This window comes from Arvicanthis niloticus, chromosome 2 (assembly GCF_011762505.2).
Source record: "Arvicanthis niloticus isolate mArvNil1 chromosome 2, mArvNil1.pat.X, whole genome shotgun sequence".
Classification (NCBI taxonomy): domain Eukaryota; kingdom Metazoa; phylum Chordata; class Mammalia; order Rodentia; family Muridae; genus Arvicanthis; species Arvicanthis niloticus.
Window position 1 is genome coordinate 76,380,178 of NC_047659.1, and position 27,503 is coordinate 76,407,680.

At 44.1% G+C, this 27,503-nt stretch overlaps 1 long non-coding RNA gene across 1 annotated transcript; it reads left to right on the forward strand.

Annotated features, from left to right (window-relative positions):
* Positions 1–740: 740 nt before the first annotated feature.
* Positions 741–7,699, forward strand: LOC143441378 (uncharacterized). The gene is made up of 3 exons (XR_013108716.1): positions 741–2,370; positions 4,789–4,910; positions 7,074–7,699. It is a non-coding gene; the product is annotated as an uncharacterized LOC143441378 (long non-coding RNA).
* Positions 7,700–27,503: the final 19,804 nt, after the last annotated feature.

The window sequence follows — 27,503 nt, forward strand, 5'->3', positions numbered from 1 at the left end:
CCACTGAGCAATAGAGACACCAACCCACCCACAAAACTTTCAACCCAAAATTTATCCTGTCTACAAGAAACGCAGGGGATGGAGCAGAGACTGAGGGAATGGCCAACCAATAAGTGGCTCAACCAGAGCTCCTTCCCATGGGAAAATACCAATCTCTAACACTATTAATGATACTCTGTTATGTTTGCAGACAGGAGCATGTTGTCCTTTGAGAGACTCCACCCAGCACTGACTCAGATACAGACACCCATAGCTAAATAGTGTATGGAGATTGGGGATTCTTATGGAAGAGTAGGAGGAAAGATTGCAGCCCTGAAGGGGATAGAAACTCCACAGGAAGACCAACAGAGTCAAATAACCTGGAGCTCTCAGAATCTGAACCACCAATCAAAGAACATACACAGGCTGGACCTAGGCCTTCCCACACAGATGTAGCAGATGTGCAGCTTGGTCTCCATGTGGGTCCCAAATAACTAGAACAGGGGCTGTCTCAAAAGCTGTTGCCTATACATGGGATGTGTTCTTCTTGTCTGGCCTCAGTGGGAAAGGAAGCGCCTAGGCTCTCAGAGACTTTTAAGTGCCAGGGTGGGTGGGTGGGAGCACCCAGCCCCCCCCCCAGGAGAAGGGGAGGGGGAATAAGGAAAGGATTGTGGGAGAGGGTGACCAGGAGGGGGCAGTGAGTGGGATATAAAGTGAATAAATCAAAATTTAAATTAAATAAATTAAAAAAGATATTTCCACTGTGGGGAAGATGTCTCAGCAGCTAGAAGCCCTTATTACTCTTGCAGAGGACCTGGATTCAGTTCTCAGCATCTCCATGGAGGTTCACAAACATCCACAACTCCAGTCCCAGGGGGATTTAGTACTTTATTCTCACCATAGTGGGCACCAGGTATATGATTATACACGTAGATACAGGCAAAACATTCCTACACATAAAATAACACAAATATTTTTAAAAAAGAGTCTTTTCATTGAAAAACAAAAAACCAAAACCCTTCAAGCTAATATAATACAGTGAGAGGAAAAGACATAGATAATCACAAGAGTTCACAGGTGCAGAGGGTCACTGTAGCCCTGTCATGTGCTCTGGAGGTATGCATTGAGGTTCTGTGAGAAAAACTTGCCCTTGCTGGAGTCTCACTAAACCTGGCCAGTGGCCAAAGCCTTGTTAACCTTCCCGGAAGGTCGTGGATAGGGGCAGCAGAACACCATGGCCAGCCTGCTACAGAAGAGTGGAGAATGCAGTGTGAGGTTCAGTGAGTCTCCCCTGGCTGGGGCCTCTGGAGCTGAGACCCAGGAGAGGGAAGGGGGCTGCTTAGAGCATAACCCTCTGTTCCTAAACATGTTGGAATTGATTCTAGATCTTTCTTTTTAGCTCCAGCTTCCCTCAGACCGGAAGGCTGACTCTGGCTGTCTCTGTTTCTCAGGCTCAGTCTCCGTCAGTTTCTTGGGGTATGCTCTACACTGCAGCAGTGAGCAAGGCACTGGGGCGGGGGAGGGGGCTGATGTGACAAAAGAGGAAAACATCCAGAAGACACTCCAACCTGGAGTCCAGGAGCCCTGATTCTGTGGGCTACTCATGGAGTGACTTTAGACAGGTAGTCAATCCACTAGAACTCTGTTTCCCCATCAGCCAGTCGAACCAGGACCTTGACCTTGAAGGACCTCTAAAATCCCTTCAGAACTCCCTGAAGAGAGCAGATTCCAGCACACCAGGCACTCCTAAAATTTCAATCTCCAAGCTCAAGTTTATTTTCTATCTTTTGCCTTGCTGCTGGCTGGCTTGCTCTTGGTGTAATTTATTTAAACTGAGCCATGCTGAGCAGTTTGGAACTGAGTTTGCATGAATCACTGTCCATAAAATCAAGTTAAGTGGATTTCATTGCACACGGCGCACCTGTGTACATACGAGGCCAGAAGAAGCCGGATTTTCTCGGCTCTTGCAGACCTCCGTTGGAATTGCTTCTCCACTGATACAGCATTCACCTGTATTTATTGTCCATTGTTATAACAGCTTCCCTCTGAATGCTGAAAGTAAAGCATTCGGAGCAATTTCTCCTGCAGATCATTTTATATAGCTGTCCAGGCTCCCTATCTAGCCAGGAAAACTGACATTGATTTTCCCTATTTTATCAGAGTCGACAAATATCAGATCCACCTCCAATTCAGCCATCCCACAAATTTTTATTGAGTGTTATATGAAGTCATCTTGAGGTAGGTACAGGGTGAGGCTCAGTGTTCTAAGACCTTACAAACTGGGTCAAGCACTGAGCAACAACTTAGGGTTAAACAATGCAAGAGGCGGCTGCTGGGCAGAAAAAAACGGCATCTTCGATACATTCTGAGTGAGGAGAAGCCAAACACAAGGTGGGTGATACAGGGAAGGATTATGGGGAATTTGGGAAGGAGGTTGAGCATGTGAGGGCGACTTCAGTTTGGACCATTGCCCACATTCATCCCCCTCTGTCCCTCTGACAACCTGGACAGCCATCATCCGAGTTCATCATGTTCTGTAAAAGGATGTGATGGGGTGGGGGGTGGGGTGGGGTGGAGATGACATTTATGGGAAGAAATGCCCAAAGGGTCTGCTCTGGTGCTCGTGAAAATATATTTCAGAGCCAGTGTGAAGGATTATAAAGGGATTTATTTCATTTTGCAACACAGCCAAAGCACAGGTAAGCTATGGACTAAAATGGTGGCTTAGGAGACCGGCTGTCTGTACCTTTGTTCTTCTTTTCTATCATGATGCAGGAAGTGTGTGGTCTCTGCTCTGGCACAGAATAAACATTATGGTTTTCCAGGATGATTTCAAATGTTTCTGAAAATTCGATTTCATTTGCCCTCGCTGAGAGCCAGAGAGCCAGGCTGGGATATTGCGGGAGGGCCTGGTGGTGCCTTGCTGACAGTTTATTTATATAATCCCTTTGAGAAAATCAAGTTGATTAAAGCCACCAAGTTTTGGACATACTTGCTTGGATACATGACCTAAGCAACATTTGGCTCGCTTCATTGGGTCTGTTGGTGGTGCTGTTTTGGGATAAGCCATGCCCACGTGTCCCCAGTAAGCATTTGGGAAGCTAAAACGCTTAGATGGCACCGTTACCTGGAGGAGTAATGTTATGCTCCCCTGAGCAGTGCTGTCCAGTGGAAATACAATGTGAAGCACACATGTAACTTAGAAGCTTCTTCTAAAACTCCAAGACCAGTAGACATTTTTATTGCAAGGCTAAAGAATTAGCACTAGCTGCTCTTCCAAAAGACCAGGATTTGGTTCAAAGCACCCACATGGTGGGTTGGAAACATCTGGAACTCCAGGTTCAGAAGATCTGACACCCTCTTCTGATCTTTGAGGACAGCAAGCATGACATGGTATATATATATACCATATATATATATATGCAATATATATATTGCATATATATATATGCAAGCAAAATACGCATACACATAAAGTAAGTAAAAATAAAGTTAATTTTTTTCAGATTTGATTTATTGTGTATATAGGAGGCTGTGCATGAGACACTGTGTGTGAGTGTGTGTGTGTGTGTGTGTGTGTGTGTGTGTGAAGTTAGAGGGCAATTTATGGGAGTTAGTTTTCTCTTTCCACTATGTGGGATACAGAAATTAAACTCAGGTTGTCATGCTTGGTGGCAGCTGCCATTATCTCAGTAAAATCTTCTTTTTAAATTTATTTATTTTTATTTCATGTATATTGGTGATTTGACTAAATGTATGCCTGTTTGAGGTCAGATCCCGTAGAACAGGAGTTACAGACAGTTGTGAGCTGCCATGTGGGTGCTGGGAATTGAACCCAGGTCCTCTGTAAGAGCAGCCAGTGCTCTTCACTGCTGAGCCATCTCTCCAGCCCCTGTAAAATCTTTTAAAGTCAGTTGGTTGTTGGTTGGTGCATCCTAACACCCTGGAAGTCTACCTCAGTTTATTCTCACCAGCAAGCCTTTTTAAATATAACTTTTTCCTCAAAACTGGTCCATGAGGGACAAGTAACCTTGGAAAAACAATGAGCATACAGAAATGTCCAGCACACGAAATCAGGACAGTAAATAAATATGGTATAAATAGAGGTAAGAGGTGATTATTCAAAGACGCAATAAATGTACCAGATACTGTCTCTGGAAATGAAGCATAAAATTGTATAGTTGAGCATTAGGTAATAACCTAGTCCTAATCAAAGCCAAAGGCTGGGTTCTTCGTTGCCTACAAGTGTTAAAACAGAGGGGCTAGTGAGATGGCTCGGTGATTAAAAGTACTTGCTACTCTTGCAGAGGAGCCAGGTCCAGTTATCAGCACCTACAGGATGGCTCCCAACCATTCCTAACTCCAATCCCAGAGGTTAGGATGCCTTCTTCTGAACTCTGAGGGCACAAGGCATGCTCCTGGTACACAGACTTGTGGACACCTATACATATAACATAAAATAGAACTTTGAAAAACCCATTGTAATGAACCACCACCACCACCACCAACAGCAAATGACCAAAGAACAAGTCCAAGGCCGCAGGGGCCTAGAGGAAGACTGACAATAACCATGAGGTTTGCACTGTCTAATGTACTCATCAGAATTCAGAATCCACGGTAGCTACTAAGCACTTCTAATCTGCCATGTCTGAAGTGAGGTGCATCATGGCCTAAAGTATGCACTTGGCTTTGAATACTAAGCAAAGAAAAAGAGACATGGTGATGCTCATTGGTTGGTTATTTGTGTACTTTCTTTTGTAGGAGAACCTATCTTACACATTAACTATTTTATCTTCTTTAATTTTTTAGTTTTAGTATAGTATATGGGGATTTTTGCCCACATGTACATCTGTGCAGCACTTATGTGCCTGGTGCCTGACCACCACGGAAGCCAGAAGATGGAGTTGGATCCCATGGAACTGAAGTGACAGGTAGGGTGGGCTACCATGTGGCCACTGGGAATGAAACCAAGGTTTTCTGGGAGAGCAGCAATGCTTGTAACCACGGAGCTACCTCTGCAGCCATGTACATTAACCATTTTAAAGTGTGCACGCCAACAGTATTTAGTACACCCACAGTTCTCTGCAGCCTTCTTCTTTATCTAGGTCTACAGCATCTTCATTATCTCAACAGAAACCCCTACCCATCCGACAGGGACTCCCACCCCACTTCTCAGCCTCTCTTAAGGACCAACCTGCTTTCTTTTTTTTTTTTTTTTTTTGGTTTTTCGAGACAGGGTTTCTCTGTGTAGTCCTGGCTGTCCTGGAACTCACTCTGTAGACCAGGCTGGCCTCGAACTCAGAAATCTGCCTGTCTCTGCCTCCCAAGTGCTGGGATTAAAGGCGTGCACCACCACCACCGGGCCACCAACCTGCTTTCAGTATCTATAGATTTGCTTATTCTGGATATGTCACTCAAATGGGATCAGATGTATATAAGCTTTTGTCCCAGGAACCTTCACTTTGCATAATTTTGAGACATATCTGTGGGGGTATAAAGAGGCTCTCCGTTATTTTTCATGGCTTCACTGTATTAACACACCAAATTCTGTGAGACAGATATGTTGCTCCCCATACCGAAGACAATAGCATAACATTTTAATTCACTAGTCTATCTCCTGATGGACATTTGACTTATTTCTACCTTTGTTGCTCTTGTTGTTTTTTGAGAAAGGGTCCTACTATATAGCTCAGGCAGGCTTTGAACTCATAACTCTCCTACCTCAGTTTCTTGAGAGCTGGAGTTACAGGTGAACATCAGTACACTTGGCTCCATCTTTGAATTATTTTCCATAGTGATACCATGAATATGAGTGTTTATGCATAAGTTTGCATTTCAATGTCTTTTTTTTTTTTTTTTTTTTTAACATTTTCTTCTGCTTCTTTTGGTCTTTACCGAAGAGTCAACCTGCTGAGTCATGTGCTGATTTAACTTCTTGAGGCATGGCCCATCTATTTCCAGAGTGGATGAACTATTTTATGTTTCCACCAGTGATCTTAGGTTCCAACCCGTTTCTCCACATTCTTGCCAACTCTTCTTATTTTGCATTAAAAACATGTAATAAGGTCATAAAGATAGCTCAGTCATTTGCCACACAGGCCTGCCAACCAAGTTTGATCCTTGGAATTCATTATGGAAGGACAAAACCAACTTCTGAAAGTCAGAAAGTTGCCTTCTGACCTCTACCCACATGACATGATGGGCAGTCAAACAGCATTCTCTCTCTCTCTCTCTCTCTCTCTCTCTCTCTCTGTAACTGAAAAAATTACTTATAGCCACTCTAATGGGTATAGAGATATCTCATTATAGATTTTAAAAATTAACAGTAAGCTATTTTAAGAGTTATTTTAGATTCATAGAAAGATGAATCAGAGTAGAGTTTCCATTTACCCTCTATGTCCACTCATGCACAGACTTTCCTGGTGTCAACCACTGGTACCACAGTGGTACATTTGTTTCAGACAATGAGCAGACATGGATACACTATCATGTCCCCAAGTCGACGCTTCACATTAGCATTTACTTCCAGGGTCACACAGTCCAAGAGTTGTGGACAAATGTACAGTAGTGTGTATCCACTGCTACGGCTTGTCCTCTATACAAGCAATCTCACTGCCCTAAAATCCTATGTCCTGCTCATTGTGGTTTTGATTTGCATTTCTTTAATGATTGAAGGCATTCAGCATCAGTCTAGTGGTTTTCAAACAGTCTTGAGAAGCCCCCTGAGGCCCACCGTGGTGAGAAAGAGGGAAGGCAGAGCAGGTGGCAATGGTATTTGAGACCCTCACAACCCCATCTGTCACAGGAGTTTCACTTTCATATAATCAACATGTCACGAAATACTCTGCCAGCACCAATGGTGCTGATGCCAAGCTAACTTTGACACCTGATCTTGTGTTGTCTACATTGCCTTAGCCCAAACTGAGAGTAGAGGTGGATTTTCTGACTACTTGTCCATTCTCCTTTCATTCTATCATCCTGTCAGTAACAACAGAAATAAAGACAATTGCCCATGTCTTAAATGCTTACATTGTGGCAGGTCCTGATATAAGCACTGCCATGCAACTCTATCATGATCTATCTCTGTGTTTCAGGCCTTGAAGAGGCATGCTCACATGTTGTGAGGGTTAGCTTTAATTGTCAACTTGACACAACCTAGAATGATCTGGGAAGAGAGTCTCAATGAGAAACTGTCTACATTGGATTGGTCTGTGGGCATGTCAATAGGGAATTGTCTTAATTAAGTTGAATGATGTGGAAAGACCCAGCCCACTGTTGGTGGCATCATTCCCTTGGATATTGTTGTCCAGCAGTTTCCTCTGCAATTGAAGCATTCCATCCTGCAGGGAAAATAGAAGGTAAACAACTCAAAATAGCTCCAGGAAGTCTCTGAAGCTGACCAGATTCACTTCGTCCCTCCCTCCCAGAAGAAGCAATAAAGATGACTGAGAGTCACTCTTAGACAAGCCAAGCTGCAATGAAGACAGCCCAGACCAGATGCCTGGAAGAAGCAGATACCAGCTGAGTTGCTTGGAAGATATTTAAACCAGTTGAGTCTCTTGGAAGGGACACTCTCCATCCTGTTGAGCTGCCTGCAGGCTGTGCAGTGCTCCAGGGTCCCAGCTTTGTGAGCTGTCATCCATGCTGGGGTGCGCTTTACTGATGCAGCTGTCTTTGATTTACTTCTACTCTTGTAAGTAACTCCAATAAAAACTCATTGGTTCACCAAGTTTGACTTTGGTGATATCTATATTTTGGTCTGTTGTTGGCTTCCTGTCTGGGGTGGGTAGACATATGTGTTGCATCTCCCTAGGAAAAATCTTGTCATACAACAGACACAAGTGGCAAAATACAGCCAAGCACAACAGGTAAGAAAGTGAACATGGCTTTGTCTACTTCACTCTGCTCCAGACCATGGATAGCATGTGACTAGATGTTTGAAGGTCCAGACTTGACTTACTCATATTTATGGTCTATAGCCTGGAAGTGTAAGTGGGAATAAAACCTTTTCTCACTAAGTTGCTTTTGGTCGAGGTATTTTACCAAGACAAGAGAGATGAAACTGGAACACCCATGAGATGGAGCCTTCTCCCTGTCCAGCAAGGCTCCTCTCCCACCTCATTCCATCCTTATTCCACTCATTCTCCTCCACACACACAGAAGGCCTGCTGTTCTGTGTAGAGGCCAGACTCCACCACAACAGCCTCTCACCATTGCCCTGTTGTCCCTCCCATGGTAAACTCCTACACCATGCACCCTTTCATACCAGGCCACTAGGTTTTCATAAAACCCCTGCAGAAGGCATTGATAGTTTCTTTTCAAATGAAGGAAGTTAAGTCTTGGCTGAGTAAAATCAGTTGTCTGAGACCACAATTCTCAAATTCATATGCTTATTAACTCAAAGAAAGAAAGTTATGAAACCTCTCTCTGGTTCAAGTCACTGGACTAGGTATAATTCAGGAGAAAAGGATGCCAGCCAGCCAAACAAAGTTTTATCCTCAGAGATCGAAGATGAGTGGGAGAGGGAGGCAGGAACACAATGTCTATAACACAGATGATCCATGAACAACATGAAGGATCTGGTTCCAATCCCCATGCAGCAGAGAATCCATTTATAGCCTCTGATTGTTCCCAAACTGGAACTAATAGCTTTATCAATAACACAAAACAGCTGGTTAACACACTGTCACTGTTTTGAGTGTTACATGCAAATGTGCATGAACAAGGAGATCACTTTCTACTGTTCACGCACGTTGAGCAGCGTTTTCAGTGGACACAGCCATACTGCAGTATATGCTACAGCCAATTCTCCACAGTTATGAATTAACCACACATCTTCATGTGTGTTTATATTTCTCTTGTCTGCCAACCATGTTATGTGTAGTCTGTAAGACTTCATGTGCATAGTTTTATAAGTTTTACCTTTTAATACAAGGCTTGGATATATTTCAGAGTAGGAAATGATAAAATAGACTAGTATCTACATATGTTTTATACATTCATGGGGTGCCTAATTTTTTTTATATTCACAGTATACATGGTTTATCTCAAAAGCTTTTCAAATTGTTAACTCCCTAAACTATGTCTAAGTGGGTCTACACAATTTGATCCTGTGATGTTGAATGGTCAACTGTATAAGATAAGAATTGGAGGTATAATCTATGTGTGCAAGGATTTTGCTAAAGCTGGCTCATTTGTATACCATGGAAAACCCTAAAATGCAAAGGCTTAATGAAGAGGGACATCTATTGCTTTATCACTGAAAGAAGGCCTGGAGGTGAACAGACTCCTGACTCAGGGTCATCTGAGACCCAGACTCTTCTGACACTTTATAAGGCTTATGGTCCAAAATGGTACTGGGGCAGAGGCTACTGTACCTGCATCCCACTTAGCAAGAAGGAAGGAGAGGAGGGTGAACCTAGAACACACACCAGCTGAGTCAGTGCCTGCTGCCCACTGCCCACTGCCTGCTGACCGTGCCTGGCTCTTCAGAGACTCCACCTTCTCCTCACAGCTTGCCAGCTGTGAGGAGATGTGTGCTGACAGCCTCTGCTACTTGGATGGGGAAATGAAGGTTTCATTAGCTCATCTTTTATCATCCCCAGTAGAACTGGAGTTTTACTCCAAGGAATAAAGAGAAAAACAAAAGTTTGGAAACACTGAGCCGTCTTCCATAGATGTTTACTTGAAATACTTAAAGATATATTCATTTTATTTTCAATTATGAGTATATGTATGTGGGGGGATATGTACACATGCAAATTCAGGTGCCTTCTGAGTCTTAGAAAAGGTTTTGAGTTCCCTGGAGCTGGAGTTACAGGCAATTATGAGCTTCCTGGTGTGGGTGCTGGGAACTGAACTTGGGTCCAGAAGAGCAGCAAGTGTTCTTAACCACTGAATAATCTCTCCAGCCCCTGACATACTTTATGTTTTTACTAGTAAAAATTCTCAAGGGCTGTAACCATATAAAAGCCAGTTTGTCTCAACAAAGTCATTAATCCATCAATCACAGACTTCTTAAATATTGTGTCTTAGGAGGATATCCAGTGACATGAAGGAACATTTGTAACACAACATGAAGTGCTAGTTCCTGGGCTCCAAGCAAACTAGAACCAGGAAGAAAAAAGAAAGTCACTTGGTGATATAAAAGAAGTATGGTCCCGTGGCTGTCTTTTAAGAAGAATCCTTAGTAATTCGGACATGTATCCATGGATGGTACAACGTGATATGTATGTGGTATTACATGCATTCCTGGGTGGAATGGAGGGATGGATGGGATCTGCTCTGCAGCAGAAATGAAAGAAGGAGGTGGCTTAGCATGGCTCTGACAAGGATGGCCAAGAGTGTGGTCACAGTTGAAGCTGGGAGTGGTAAACAGAGATCTGGGATTGACTTTTAGGTATGTTTGAAAATTCCCATAAGAAGCTTTTAAAAATAGACTAAGTATGAATCTCTTAACCTCTGACTCATTCTGCAAAGGAACTACCTGTCTCACAAGGTGGAGTGGAATTCAATATAATCACAGGGTATATGAATAACTTTGAGGTGAATAAAAGAACCAGCAGGGAAACTCATTCTTAGCTGGCTGGGACTGGAATAAATCAGACTGTCTCCCTGCTTTCACATCCCCAGAGATGGTGGGGAACACTTGGCAAGTGTGCAGTGTGAACCCAGTGACAGGGCTGGCCTCCCAGCCCTCTAAGGGTACTCTGTGGATACTAGCCTTGGGCCACACACTGTGTACACATCCACTTAGTCCACTGCAGCAGACTGGCTCACAGGCACCATGCTCTGCTGACTAGCGGTGGAGCCTCTGGTAAGTGACTCCCCTTCCAAAGCCTCAGTCCTTCTGTCCAAGAGATGGCTGAATACAGGTTTCCAAAGACTCTTTTGATACGGATTTTCTGGAGGATTTGGTTCTGGGGCCCTCTTCTATTGATTCTCAGGAGGTAAATATTAATTGTATTAGTGGCAAAAAACAGCCAACATTTATTGAATGTCAACCAATGACCAAGGATAAAGTTAAGCACCTTTTATGCCTTAACTTGTTTAATTATCCATGAGGCAGGCCTATTTTAATTTCATTTTTAAAAAAAAATGAATAGTGACCTTACTAAGGGTAGATGGTCAAGGTCACAGAGCTGAACTTTAAACCCAGGTGATGTGACTGAGTCCAAACCTGGAGGGGAAATCGGTGAACCATGTGGCATTTAACTGCAGCTCTGAGAGGGCTGAGAAGCTCTGGGTCTGTGGAGCAGAAGAAAGCCAAGCACTTTCCCAAGAATGAAGAGCCATCCCAGATGTCCACTGAGGGACCGAGAACCAACAGATTTTCAACATCCCAGTTAGGTAAAGAAGATACCAGACTGAAGGTTATGGGAATGTTGTCACTAAAATTCATATTGAAATTTTATCTTCATTATGAGGTAAAAAGAGAGTGGGAAATTAATGTGGGGGCATCTGCAAGGGAAACTTTTAGGAAATAATTACATTTCAGTGACAGCATAAAGATCATTGGCTCAAAGCCAACATAGCTTTATATGAAGGAGAGGAGAGACCTTGGCTGGGATGCTCAGTCCTTCCCAGTCCCACCCTGGGACTCTGCAATATCTCCATCACCAAACCAAACCAAACCAAACCAAACCAAACCAAACCAAAACCAAAACCAAAACTTACTTCCTTACCAATTATGCAGTCTGTGGTATTCAGCTATTGAAAAAAAAAGGCTAAGCTAGCTGGCACTAACCTGTTTGGTTTTACGGTGATGGCTTGGTCAGCCAAGGCCTACTGAGTACTATTCTGAATGTTTTAATTTGTTTTGTCTCAGGGGCACATATGTGTACATGTCAAGGTCAGAGAATATTTGCAGGAAGAGTTGGTTTTCTTCATCATGTGGGTTCTGGGCGTTGAACTCGGGTCATCAGGCTTGGCAGCAGGCGTCTTTACCTGCTAAGCTATCTGGCTGGCTCTATAATACTTGTAACATCATCTTGACAGAGGGAGAGAATACCATTTGTATGAGAGGATAACCAGGCCATATACTTGATAGCCTCTCAAAACCCTGCACAGGGCCCAGAGTCTTATCCATGTCATGAATACGGATGGAGTTGCCTTCATTTGGATGAAGTAACTTAAAACACCCAGAAATATTCCATGGGAGAAACATTTGCACCAGCCCAGATTCACTACTGTATAACTTCAGCAACTCTATACTTCGACATTGTTTTGGGGAACCAGCCCCTCCCCACTTTCTGCTTATGTTCTTGGGAAAGGACCATGATTGGGACTCTGGGGACCGCATCAATGTTTGCTTGGAGTATAATCCTTGAATGAAAAGACAGAGACAGACAGAAAAAAAAAAAAAAAAAACCACAGATACATTCTTCCACAGCATCTATGAAACAGTAGCCAGCTTGTTAATATGTCTGAGACCTGACCATTTAGATTTTTTTCAGTTATACCCTATCATGTGGTATTACTTTTTTGCTCAAACTCCACAAATAGTATTTCTGATGTCTATTTTTAAAAACCACATAGGGCTCAATATTAAGTGTCAAGTACTTTTTAAAAGGCATTCTTAATCCTAAAGACATACCTTGTCTTCCTCCTGCAAGGCCAGGACCTAAGTCCTTTCCTTCCTTTTCCTCCTGGAGCTTCCTGGGTCAGGATGGGAAAGGGCTCTTGTCAATGTGCTAAGCCTTACCTTGAGGGATGAGTGAAGACACCCTTTAAATTACCCATAAAACCCTTTGATTCACTCAGGAGAGGTTGCCATGGGCAATTTGCTAAGCTTATTGATTATTTTCTGTTTAAATTAAAGTTTGATGTCCTGGAACAGGCTGTGCAGTGCATGGAGTTAATGGAAAAGGTTGAGATGGAGGGGAGAGACGCTCACTGGGGAAATGGAGGGTATTCAAGGAGAAAACAGGGAGTCTATGAGGAGGAGATTGCCGGCCGGCACCGAGTTGTAGTAAATATGATAGCAATAAAAAAGATAGAGAATGGAATTCTTTTATGGAGAAGGGCAGTTTCCCAACATTTAAAGCCCCAGAGAGACAAGGGGAAAACACGTTAATTAAACAAATGTTTGTGGAGGGTTCATTATATGTTAAGCGTTATGCTGCACACAGGGAGAAATAGAGAAGGCAGCGCCATGTTTGACTTAGAGGCAGAGGTCTACAGCGCTTAAAAGGAGGGGTCCTGGGTCAACTGAGTTCCTGGTGCTTGGTGTATTTGTCAGTTTTCTGTTACCATAACAAAATACCAGAAGTAGTCTGCTTTATAAAGAGAAGAAGTTTATCTCACATTTCTAGACGTCTGAGACATCACATTGACATTAGTTCCATATCTTAGTTTCATTCTGTTCCTGTGATAAATCACAACCAAAGTAACTTGGGGAGGAAAGGAGTTTATTAGTCTCATACTTCCAGGTCTATCATTAAGGGAAGCCAAGGCAGTAACTCAAGCAGGAATCTGAAGTAGAAATTGTGGAGAAATGCCAGTTGTTGGCTTGCTCTCATGCTTATGCTCAGCTAGCTCTCCTACACATTCCAGGACCGCCTGCCTAGGGAATGGTCCCACCCACAGTGGGCTGTGCCCTCCTACATTAATTAATCATCAGGATGGTTCCCTTTAGACAAGCTCATAGGCCAGCTGACCTAGGCAGTTCTTCAGCTAGGCTTTCCTGTCATGTGACCCTATGCTGTGTCAGGTTGACAGTTATTGGTAACTATAACACTCAGCAAAGTCTATGGCAACAGTCTGAGGACAAGATCACCAGACAGGAACTGGAAGGTAGTGATTCAGGTTTCAGATTTTTATAAGGATTATTCAGAGATGCAAGGGCACAATCTTAATCCCTTATGAGTGTGGTGCCCCCAGTGACCTTCCACTGGACCTCCACCACCTACTGGGACACTAAAGAGCAAGGTTGCAGTACATGAATCTTTATAGGCCAGACTACATCTGACCACAGTTGAACCATCCGCATGCAGGTGCTCAGGCCTTACCCCCGGACATCCTGACTCAGAAATTCTGGAGTGGGCCCTGCCCCTTGCAGGAAATTGAGATGTGGGTTACAATTTGAGGAACTCGACCAGTGGAGTGGACATCAGAGGAGGCCAGTCTGGGTTCATTATTGCCAACATCTGTCGCTGCCTTATCCTGGCAGGTATTATGCTAGCTGTGGGATGTGAATTACTGCATCTCATGTTTATGGCAGCTCTCCAAACAGAAGATTAAAAGGAAACGTTCTGAAACTGAGGACGGCAGAATTCAAATACAGAGCTTATCCACCCCGCCCTGCTCAAAACTGCCTTCCAGGTTCCCCACAAGCTCCGTGGTTCCTTCTGTTCTGCTCAATGTGATCTTTGGATAGACGAGGTTTCCCCACACAAGCTCTGTCATGAGATTTTAGATGCTTAAGGACAAAGAGGAATGAAATAGAGGGCAGAGAGTGTGGAGTGGGTTAGGGAAGAGGCCAAGGGCACAGAGCTGTGAGGAGAGGCCTGGGTAATGCCCTGTCCTAGGCAGCTGTCAGTGGCACTGGACTGCAGAACCTCAAGGAAGGACAGATCTTACCGATAAGGCCAAGTGCCCTTGGATTTGTCACTTATTTACTGAGGTCTGCACATTCTGGTACTTACAGTGTTTGCTTTCTAGAGTCGCTGTAACAAATGAAGTGTGCATTTCCTGGGTCTCCTGTTACAAATAGCCACTAAATGGGGCTGGTAAGGTGGATCAGTGGGAGAAAGCCTGGCAACTTGAGTTCAATCTCGTGAGACCCACAAAGGTCACAAGGTAGAAGAAGAGAGTCAACTCCACAAATTGTCCTTGGACTGCCACTTGTATCCCATAAATAAACAAATAGATAAATAAATACTCACCTTACAGCTTAAGCCAGAGCAAATTCATTCTCCTATAATTCTGGAGAGTGGAAATCTAAAAAATAGAGGCACACAGTCTTTCTAGAACAGCAGTTCTCAACCTGTGGGTCGTGACCCTTTGTGGGTCCCATATCAGATATCCGGCATATGAGATATTTGTATGATGATTCATAACAGCAGCAAAATTACAGTTATGAAGTAGCAACAAAATCATTTTATGGTTGGGGGTCACCACAACACAGAGAACTGTATTAAAAGGTCTCAAGTTAGGAAGGTTGAGAACCACTGCTTAGAGGTTTCAAAAAAAAAAAATTTCCTGGTGGCTTCTAGCTTCTAGGGGCTCCTTGCTTTCCTTGGCTTGTGACCTCCCCTCTGTCTTCACAGGCAACAGTTTAGCATCTGTTCTCCTGTCTGACTTCAGTTCTTGCATCTTTCTCCCTGACTCCACTTCTTTTGCCTTCTTTTAAGGACTGTGTAATTACCCAGAGTTCCTTCCCATCTCCAACTCCTAGTTTGATCACATCATCAGGTCATTTAGCCAAATAATGTAACACAGTGACAGTTTCTGGTGAGCAGGGTCTGAACACTGGGGAGTAGGGCCCTTCTTTCTATCCTTAAGGAAGCCCATCTCTCCTCCCTGAATGGATACAAAAGTACCTCTTGGCTCTGGTCTCTGGTCTTACAGGAATATGCAGATCATTTCAATCACAAGCATAAATATTATCACTCTCCTTAGAGAAGTCAGGTAAGAATGGTGGCTCTAATGCTTCAGTCCTGGCATACAGGAGGCAGAGGCAGGAGGTCATAAGGTCAGCCTAGGATGCATAGTAAGGCCTTGTTTAAAAAAAAAAAAAAAAAAAAAAAAAAAAAAAAAAAAAAAAAAAGCAATGTTTTTGTGCCCTGTTGTGCTCTATTATATTGAAAGAGACTTGACTTAGCGTCTACTACAATGTGTGTATATGGGGGTGGTGCACTCAGTGAAAGACAATGTCATTGTGTGAATATGCTTGGCCCAGGGAGTGGCACTGTTTGGAAGTGTGGCCCTGTTGGAATAGGTGTGTCACTGTGAGTGTGGGCTTTAAGACCCTTGTCTTAGCTTCCCAGAAGTCAGTATTCTGCTAGCAGCCTTCAGATGAAGATGTAGAACTCTCAGCTCCTCCTGCACCATGCCTGCCTGGATGCTGCCATGTTCCTGCCTTGATGATACTAGACTGAACCTCTGAACCTGTAAGCCAGCCCCAATTAAATGTCCTTATAAGAGTAGCCTTGGTCATGGTGTCTGTTCACAGCAGTAAAACCCTAACTAAGACAGGCAGTTACAACAATTGGTTAGATTTCTTTTAGAGCCCTAACTACAGGTCAGCACAGACAGAGCTGAGGCTGATTCCCTCGAGGGACCAACCATCTGATGGCTCAGAGTATCATGCAATGCTTGGAAGAGAAGAAGCAAGAAGCTCACATCTCATGATGCCCCAGTGATCATGAGCCTATGGGTCTGTCCATTGTACTCAGTGGGGGTCAGAATGTGCCTCCAACCTCTGGAAGCAGTGGCCAGGGCCAGGGCTACCCGCACTCCTTGGAGGCCGCTGTTGTTCCCTTGGAACTGCATTTGCTTGTGATCAGGGGAACAGAGAGCAGCAGCCGTGTCCAACAGAAGAGAGACATTAAAGTTGATTAAGTGAGTGGGCCAATTAGTGTCTGGCTTCATGCAGTGTGGAGTTAATTAGCCTCTACAAAACAACAACAGCTGCCTTAATGGTGGAGCAGGAGGCTCAGCAGAGAGCAGCCATGGGGAGAGCGATAGGGCAGTGCTTAATAACTTGGCTGAAGCTGGCCCTGCCCCACTAAAAATGTAGCACAAAGCCTGGGGCAAACTTCTTTGCCCACTTCCAGACTGTGTTTGGGGTGGGAGCCAGACTGATCCAGCCTCTTGCCCTGGGGAGATGCCACATCCCACCTCTTTTTTAACATAATATTTTAAATTTATTATTTAAGAGTTTTATACTTTCACCCAATATATTTCCATCACATTTACCTCCTACCCCAACTTGTCTCCTCAACAAGTCTCCTTCCTAACTCTATGACTTCTTGTTGGTTTTTTTTCAATCATTGCTGCCTGAAAGCTCGTGGGTGGGGCAGCCACTGGAGCATGGGCAACCTACCAGAGGCGCGGCTCCCAAAGAAAAATGGCTCTCCTTTCCTCAGCAGCCACTAATTGCCAATCGCTCCTGAGCTGCGAGTGCAGCCTGCGAGGCTCCCCATCCATGCTGCAATTTGGACTGGCTTGATACTGTGCAGGTAACCTCAACTACTGTGAGTTAATACCAGCAAAGGGCACGTCGTGTCCAGAAGACAGCATTTCTCCCTAGCCTCCAGCTCTTACATTCCCCCTGCCTCATCTCCCATCATGTTCCCTGAGCCTAGAAATGGAGGCTTGATATAGAGCTGAGCATTCGACACTCATTTATTCTTAGTATCTTGACCAATTATGAGTCTCTGCACTAATGGCTGCCTACTGCAAAAAGACTCTTCTCTGACCAATGTTACTAGTAGCAGAAATCTGTGGGTACATAATATAGATTAAGAAGGCAGTTTGACAACATGGCCAGTTAGCATATCAAAAAGAGCAGGTTCCCCCCATGGCCCATGATATCCATGATCATGGGGGGTGGGGGTGGGGGTGGGCTAAGTTTTAAGGGCCAGGTATGACTGTTTTCTCTTGTGGAGCAGGTCTAACACCCAGTCAGAATGCAGCTGGTTACCCCCACAGCAGCGACGCTGCTATTGCGTCAGCAGGCACGTCTTGCCCTGCTGAGTTCCCGCTTCGGGCTTGAATTTATTTTTAAGACTTGACAGCACAACTTACTTTCCATTCTAACAAAATTAACTAATCCACACAGCTTTGCCTTGACCTTATACTCCGTTTTTTTCACCTTGTTGCACAGTGATATTCCTTCTTTGTTATATAAGTAATGACACCTACTAGAGAATATCTAGAAAGTATAAAAAAAAAAAAAATTAGCCCTACTGAGGTAGAGTCACTCATTGACCATTCAGTGCTGACGCTATGCAAGTTGTTCAGACAAAGTATGCTATTTTTCATCCTGCAAAACAATATGTGTGCCTGTGTGTATATTTGTGCATGTGCCAGAGAGAGAGAGAGAGAGAGAGAGAGAGAGAGAGAAAGAGAGAGGAGCGAGAGAATGTATATGTGAGAAAGAGTGTGTATAAGACTGTATGTGAGAGTATGTGTGTGTGTGCGTGTACACTTGTGTGTGTGAGAGTGTATGTGAATACATGTGTTTATGTGCATTCATGTACTCTTATGTACAGACTGTTTTACAAATTGGACTCACTGTATGTGATCATTAATAACCCACTGTTTCAGCAACATGTCATCAACATTTTCTCTCTATCTCATTAAAATAGTCTTAAAACCTCTCAGCCTGTATGGCTTCACTAATTACATGTCATAGGCGTCTGTCTATTTATGCCTCATGAGCCCTCTGTCAACAGTTCTTGAGAATAGAGACAATTCTTTTGTCACAATATGCACAATAGATCAGAGCATATGTCAAGGCCAATCATGTGGCAGGCACTCTTTTAAAAATGTGATGAATTCATAAGCCAATGAGTAAATACATTTAACCAGTCCTTCCTCTGGCCCACTGAGCTTCTTTCCACTTCTTCACTTTTATAAAAGATTTTATAACCCAATCATTTAAGATTGGGTTCAATTACATGTGACCCAGTGCCTCCCCAAGCACAGTTTAAACAAGCGAGTTTATTTCTCCTCTGCACACACTCAGGATGTTTGCCTGTCTACCAGCACGGACTCCATTCCCAAGACTGCCTTGTTCAAAACAGCTGCTAGAGCTCCTACGAGGGAGGAAACAAGGAGAGGGGACATGGGCCCTTCCTTTGAGGACCCTTCTGCAAGTTCCATATGTCATTTCTGCTTGCATTCTTATTAATCAGAATTTAGTCACAACCACATCTAACTGCAAGAGAGTCTGGGAAATGTGCCCTTAATTAGTATGTATCTAATATTATTTGTAACTGTTAATAAGCAAGAAAAGGATAAAAATCGGGGAACCATTAGCCAGGATGACTTTGAACCCTGGGCTGACCTAAAAGACCACTCTCTGGTATGACCCTTAGTTTCTACACATGGGTCTCTGGATATCTGTTGGGTGAGCCTAGCTGTTGGACTAATGCCTGGGACCTGTGCATGGGGAGGGTTTCAGTGCGTCACCTCCCTGCTGTGAGCTTCATCCTGCCAGTTGACAAAGTAGTCATCGCCAAAGATTGACTCAATAAAGATGCCCCATTTCCCGGAGGATGTTTTTCCAATTAGTGGGAAGAGGAAGTTGCAGCTGTGAGGACAGGAATCAGGGTTCTGAAATGCAATGATTATTAGTAACAATCAATCAAACAGTCTCATAGGACAATGGAGGAAAAGCCAGCTCAAGGATGCTGTGTGGGATGGGGATGACAGGCTGCCTGGAACAAGAGACAGTGTGGCCCAACTGCAATGTGGCCAAGCCCCTGAGTCGGGGAGGGAGTTCGTAACAAGGCTTTACTGCCTGCAGTAAAAATCCTGCCAAAACGCATTCAGGAACGTGCGGGGAGACGCGCATTCATTATTATGCCCCTAGCAGCTATCACAGGAAACCATCTGGGCTCAGTTGGCCTATAAATTCGAACTTGCAGTTGGGTGGGCTACGGGGAATCGGCCAAGCAGGAAGTGAAGGTGTGAAGTGGATCTGGCAGGTTCCACATGCAGGGATCGTGCTGAACGTGGTTTCTCCTGGCAGTTGTTTTTCTTTTAAAATTTTTTATTGTGAAATACACACATACAGAGAGAGAGAGAGAGAGAGAGAGAGAGAGAGAGAGAGAGAGAGAGAGAGAGAGAGAGACACAGAAGTGTCCACTTTAATAATATTCACAAGATGAGCACATGCTCAAGACTCACAAGGGTCAGAAGCAGGGCCTTGGGAGCCCTCTAGAAGTGCCCGTGTTTTCCCCACAGCCAATCTTTTGTACCTTCAAAGATAGGGATCCTTACTTAAGGAAGATAACTTTTAATAAGTGATAAAACTTCGTTCATTTGCTTTTGAGTTTTATATTGTGCAGAGCCATGGCGTCTGAGGCTCAGTTTAGCACTGGGTATTACCTTTAAAATATTCTTCTTATTCTTCTACATTGCATGATGCTCCGTTTTGTTCATCTCTGGTTTCAAATATTCTTCTGCTTATTTATTTTATTGCTTCTACACACTTTACTATTCCCAGACTTTGAGGTATTTTTGGTTTGGGGTTTATTACAAATAACAATTCTATGAAGATCTGGGTGCACGTATGTATGAATTTTTCTATCACTGTGATTCTCGGGCTTCGGTGTGCATGAAAATAGCTAGTCGGTTTGCTGCAAAGCAGACTCAAGGTCTCTATCCCTAGAGAACGGCTTAGGAAGTCTAGACTGGAATCTAGAAGTTTCATTTCCAACAAATAATTTGGCCACAAAGCCTCTTCTGCTTCCTCAGATCAGGCAGCGCTCCAAACTGTGGCCTGCAGGCTAGCCCTGGTCTAAAAGGCTAGCCCTTGCCTTTAGATGATCCATGAGGTAAGGATGCCTTTTCTTTTCCTATATAGTGCTGGGACTGCACATGCCAGGCAAGTACTCTACCAGAGAACTGCCCCAGGTTGACTCTTGCCTAGAACAACTTCTCTCTCTCTCTCTCTCTCTCTCTCTCTCTCTCTCTCTCTCTCTCTCTCTCTCTCTCTCTGTGTGTGTGTGTGTTATATCCATAGAGGCTCATAGAGGTATATCACTCTCTCTACCTCATTCCCTTGTGTCACAATCTCTCACTGAACCTGGAGTCAGGCAGGCAGCCAGCAACCCCAGTGATTCTCCATCCCTTCCCTGACCCCACAGTGCTAGGGTTATAGATATATTCACGACTACACCCAGCTTCTGAAGCTCTGGGGACTTGATCTCTGGTTCTCAGGCAAGCACACTAAGGGCTCATATCTGCCAAGTCATTTCCCCAGTCCCAATGCTGGGCCTTGTTTTATTTTAAAAACAGTTTTAAATGGTTGGGAAGAAACCCAAAGAACAATATTTCATGACACATGAAAATTAGATGAAATTCAAATTTCCATGTCAATAAATCAAACTTAAATGGCATAGTAAAAGCCACACCAGATTGTTTTTTATGCACTGTCAGTGCATGGTTTAATGCTAAGCAGAGCTGAGCAGAGACCCCCACATCCCCCTACCAAAGCCTAAGATTCTTTTCAGTTTTTTACAGAAATATTTTTCTAGGGCTGGTCTTTGAGTGTGTATTTGGGAGTGGTACTGTACTGTGGGCCTGCATCAGCCACTCGGTTAGCAGACACTGTCGGTTCGTCAAGGTGAAGGTTTCTGCTTTATATATTCCCAGCAGCAGCAGCAGAAAGAACATGCCTGCCCCTCCACATTCTCAGCAACGCTGCCAGGTTTTGAGCTCTGGCTGCTTTGTCGTGGTGTTCTGCTGCTTGTACTTTCCTGATTACTAGTGGATGCCTCACCATATTACATGGTCCTCAACCTTCCTAATGCTGTGATCCCCCCCCCAAGCCATAAAATTGTTTTGTTGCTACTTCATAACTATTATTTTGCTTCTGTTATGTATTATTATATAAATATCTGATATCTGACCCACAGATTGAAAACTACTGCTCTATTTATTGGCCACTTGGACTTCTACTCTAGGAAGTACCCTTTTGACTCTTTTGCCCAGGTTGGATTTTGTTTTGTTTTATTCATTTTAAACTCTCTCTCTCTCTCTCTCTCTCTCTCTCTCTCTGTGTGTGTGTGTGTGTGTGTGTGTGTGTGTGCGCTCACGTGCGCGCGCGCGCGTATGGATCCTGATACTCTTGGAGATCAGAGGCACTGGATCTCCCTGGAGGTGGTTACAGGTGGCTGTGAGCTGCTCAGAGTGGGAATAAAACTCTGCAAGAGCAGCGTGTGCTTGCCACCTGGCATCTCTCCAGCCTCTTAGCTTCTTTGTATTGGGCTATCCACCCTTCATGTACTTTGGGTACAATTTGTCTTATTCATATGCCAATATCTCATGTGTCTTCTCTCTGGGGCTTGGTTGTTCCTGGTGTCTTTTGAAAAGGATAATTTAATTTTAACGTAGTCAACCTAAAACTTCTTTAAGAATAAAGAATTACAGTTTTATTTGACTTTATTTTATGGGTGGGCTGTGGAGGTGCATGTGTCACATGAGAGCACACGTGGCTGTGAGAGGGTAACTTGTAGTCAAGTATCTTCTCTTACCATGTGGGTCCCTGGGACTGAACTCAGCTCATCAGGTTCCTCACCTTTCCAAAGTCACTTTGTCAGTTTCACAACATTAAACATCTTAATGTGCTTCTTAATAACTTTTTCCTGGGACTGGAAATGTGTCCTAGCTGGTAAAGTTCTTGTGGGGATCTGAGTTTAATTCTTAGCATTTATGCGCACAAGCCCAGCTTTCCCACATTTGCAATCCCAGCACTGGGAAAACAGAAACTAGGGAATCTCTGGGCTCACTGCCAGCCAGCCTAGCCTAACTGACAAACCCTAAGTCCCAGTGAGAGACTTTGTCTTCAATAAATAAATAAATAAATAAATAAATAAATAAATAAATATGGTACACAGCTACTAGGAAATGATGTCCAAGGTTGACCTCTGGTGTACGCACACATTTGAACCCCCATGAGTACCAGACACACACACACACACACACACACACACACACACACACACACTTTCCTTATGTAGAGATCATGAAAACATTGCCCTGTATTATCATTTAAAAGTCCCATTACTATATTTTAAGGTCTTAGATCACACGGAGATGAGTCTTGTATGCAGTATGAGTGAGGGTTCTGATTCTATTTGACCAATATTGACTCTTTCCAACATCATTTATTAGATGATCACTCTGTTCCTACGGCTGGTCAGGGATACTTTTGATACAAAGCAGACATGTGTGGGGGTAGGATTTTGGACTCTGTTCTGTTTCACTGGTCTATTTGTGCTAATATGGCTAATATGTGTTGAAATTTTGTAAAATATGCCCTGCTGTTTGGTTTGTCTCTTCCCACAGTGTTTTATTACATTAATTTCTGGCCCTGAAAGATTTCCACTCTTCTTAGCTTGTTTACAAATAACCTGAAGTTGATGGACAGTAAAAAGTCAGCCTTCACTGGCAGTAGGGCCAATTACTACACACTCTTTGGAAAACAATTTGGTAGAACCTTGGTTACTGAACTTCTCCTGGAAATGCCTCTGGGTGTAACAGTGAGACTAGAGGCAGGGAGACATGTTCATCCCACCAGCACCAGACTCTCTTGGATCTCTCTAAATCCCAAAGACACAGTAGTAGGGAACCCACTCTTGACTTCCAGAACCACTAGCTCTTTAGGGTAAGTAGCCCTGGAAACACGTACTGTCAATCCAGCATGAGACAGAGGTATACACAAATGCTAGGTGCACAAAAGACGTTCACCCACGCATAATGTTTAACAGGGTGAAACTGAAAACATGGTTCGACCAACGAGGTAATGATGGGGTGGACGGTGGTGGCCCAACCCATTGTGAAATATTGTTCATTTATTAAAGCAAAGAGGTGGGAACACGAATAAATGGTATAATTTGGAGTGAAAAAGAACAGGATGCAACAATACAGAAAATAAAATAATTAAATGTGGAGAAAACACATCTATTGGTTAAAATAATAGAGGAAATATATTACCATGATAATGATAGTTGGGGCAATGGGTGATTGTTTTGTATTTTTCCAAGAGTTCAGTTATGTGGTTATATAAAATTATGGTAAAAATATAACTAGCAAAGCCACTTCCTATTACCAACGGCTCCCTGTTTTTCCCCTTCAAAGGACCTACAACACGTCAGTCAATATGCTGACTGCCTTCCTCTTCTGATCTCCCTTAATCCTCACAGCCTTTATGAGATGGTATTTATTTTAGTTTTTATGGATGTGTATGTGGTACAAGTGTGTACATGTGTTTTATGTATGCTCACATGTATGTGCATTGACATGGAGATCACGGGTGGATGCTGGGCGCCTTCCTCTGTTTTTCTCTGCTTTATTTTCTTAGAATTTATTTATTTTTATTTATTTATTTTTATTTTAAGTGGTGTGTGTGTGGCTCATGTGTGTGTGCGCGCGCACACACACACACACACACACACCTACAGGTAGCTGTGGAGGCCATAAGATGGCATCAGAGCCCTTGGAACTGGAGTTACAGGCAGTTGTGAGCCACATACATGATTTGAGTGCTGGGAACTGAGCTCTGACTGCTGAGCCATCTCTCCCCAGCTCTCACTTAATTTTTTTAAAAACCATTTATTTATTATTTACATTCGTGTGTGTGAGTGTTTTCCACATGTGTACAGGAGACCAGAAGAGAGTGCTAGATCCCTATGGACCCAGAGTTACAAGTGGTTGTGAGTTGTTTGGCTTGGGTGCTGGAAGCTGGACTTGAGTCCTCTAGAAAAGCAGCAGGTGCTCCTGACTGCTGAGCCCCCTCTCCAGCTTTATGCTTATGTTTGAGACGGGGTCTTTCACTGAACCTGGAGCTCACTGATTCAGCTAAAATAGGTGGTCCTGTTTCTACCTTTCCAAAGCTAGGACCAGAGTTATGGCTCTCACAAGGATGCTGGGGATCTGAAATCAGGTCCTCATGCTTGCACTTTGTCAACCTCGCTGTCTTCCCGGCCCCAGAGTGATGTTTTGGCCTATTATCCCCTCGTGAATGAGAAGAAAACGGAGGGGAAGCTTGGGAGGCGAAGGGTCACTTAGCAAGAGGCAGAAAGTCCCTTAGGCACCCCAACCTGTGGTCTCAGCCACTGAAGCAGTCAGCTTCTACCTGCTACAGACGGTGACATCTTTCAGAGGGAAGCAAGTTCAAGGGTGGTAAAGGTATAGATGTGCCTAGAGGAAAGTGGGTTGGCAGCCTCTATCCCCTCAGCCCAGGGGCATAGACCTGACTGGGTGTCTCTGAGAATGTGGTCCAATTTGCTGAGCCCCAGCTTCTTCTGCTGTCAAATGCAATAAATGCCCCCACCTTGTAGACCGTTGCGTTGGTTAATGAGATAATATATATTCCCCTGTCCTACAAAAAGAAGACACTTGTGAATTTATTTGCTTCTACCCAAGGACACAGGAAACTTACAAACACCCCAGCCTTTTCCTGTCACTTGGCCTCTGGTTATTGTCCTGGGTGTAATGGAGTGGAAAACTCTCCACGGCTCCCTCTGACAGGGAATTTCTAATCTCAGAAAACTTAATGGTTTTTGTCAACCTGATTGTCCAGCGAGAGCGGATTAGGAGAATGACTTCCCTTGTCACTGGAAAGTTGACTCGCTTCACGGCATTTTTCCTGGTGCCAGTGGGAGGCATGATCGATACAAGACAGACCCAAATACTTACCTGTGGTCTCGGGGCTGAGGACAAAGGTTGGGAGTTCCATTTAAGTGCCTTCAGCCATTTCCAAGTGGACGGGCGTGATGTGCATTTAGCTGTTCAGGCTGGTGACCCGAGCGAGCTTTGCAGTCTGGGAGCATGCTAGCAATCCAGTGTCTCCTGCGCAGTGGAGCAGAGGTCTCAGGCTCAGGCAGGATTTGTCTTCTTTGCTCCTGTTTTTCCGTCTGCACAAGGGAGGCCCATTAGTCTATGGTGCTAAGGACAGACAGCCTTGAGGTTTCAGGACATTCCAGCAACAATGCCCTGAGGGCTTCAGAGTGGTCAGAGACTACTAATGGACACATGGTCCCCAAGTGCCCCTCACACTGCCAGCCTCAAATTTGGGTGCCACATACCAACTGAAAAGCACTTGCAGAGGCTCTGCTGTGCAGTGGCTAGCCCTGTAGGAAGCATTCACTGGAACCAAGTCAGGTCAGGTGCTTCTGCCATGTTCAGTCTTAATGAAATAACAAAGCCTCTGTGACAGTGGCCAGGGCAGTTGTTCCTTGGGGAATTCATTCCTGACCCTTTAGAGTAGGTCAGGGCACCAGTAGTTTTCCCTCAGAGCAACTAGAAATAAACACATTTACAGTCCATTTGAATGCAAATCTGTGCTTGCTCTGTGTGTTGTTGCTGATCCACGGTTCAAGCACCAGGCACATAGTAGGTTCTTAATAAACATTTACTGACTGCATCAATTAACAAAGCTGGATAGCTACTTGTTGATGACTTACTTGTTTGCCGCATTTGAATAGAGTCCCTCGGAAGGAAGGAGACATGGCCGCTTGGTTCACTTTGTCCTTGCAGTGTGCAGAGCCATGCCTGCTGCACAGTAGCTGCTCAGCAAACACCACCGGACTGATAAAATGCTTTGTATGATGGACCAATCTCAAATCAATGCTATGAACTCTAGTTACTGAAGCGGTAAAAACATATTACAGTAAGGAAAAGGAATTAAGTCAAAGATATAGCTTTCATTGAGATCAGTCTTCATGCACTGATATTTTTTGTGTGTACATTTTTTTAAATTTAATTTTACTTTTTACTTATTCACTTTACATCTCACTCACTGACCCCCCTGTAATCCCCTTCCCACAATCCTTCCCCTATCTTCCCTCCCCTTCTCCTCTGAGCAATGGCGGCCCCCCTGGGTGTCCCTCCACCCTGTCACTTCAAGTCTCTGTGAGGCTAGTTGCTTCCTCTCCCACTGAGGCCAGACAAGGCAGCCCAGCTAGAAGAACATATCCCACGTACAGGCAACAGCTTTTGGGATAGCCCCTACTCCAGTTGTTCAGGACCCACATGAAGACCAAGCTGCACATCTGCTATATATGATTTAGCACAATTTTAATTATTTTGGACATTTTCTCCCCTGCTGAGTGTTTTCTTGTGGGTATTTTACACCTAGTTTTAATTAGGTTGAGTATACACACACACACTTCCACTCACTCACAGAAACACGAGTCAACAGCTGCCCAGGTGTGGGGGAGTTCTGTGGATTGAAGAATAGGAAGGGAGGCCTGGCTGAATATCATCTTTCTCTTTGTTGGAATTAATTGTCGGTGCTACACTGGAGTTGATGGTATCATGGGAAGAGCTGATGGGAGGCATTGTGCACTAAAGGTTCACCCTTGAGGCCACGGCAAATCAGGTAAAACATGCACAGCTTAGAAACAAGCCGCAGAAGATGCTTTGTTTTGTGCACCTTGGGGTTGGTTTCTAACCTGTGCATGTTTTACCTGAAACGGAGTTGGTATCTGCTAGTTGTCGCCCCCGACCTCTTTCATCTTCCTATTTTTTTTGGGGGGGGGGGGGAGGGGACAAGGACTTGTGATCTTGCCCTGATAATCTAATGCTTGCTGTGTAGCTCAGACTGGCCTCAAACTCACAGCAATCCTCTTGCCTTCTTCAAATGCTAAGGAAACAGGCAGATGTCATCCTCAGCCTCCTTACCTGTCCTCCCTATGGTATTTGTGTATCTGTATTTTGTGTGTGCTGCATTTTGTGCTAAGCAGCTCTGTGTTCACCTCTCTTTCTCCCTCTCCCTCTCTCCCTCTCCCTCTCCCTCTCCCTCTCCCCCTCCCTCCCCTCCCCCTCTCCCTCCCCCTCCCTCT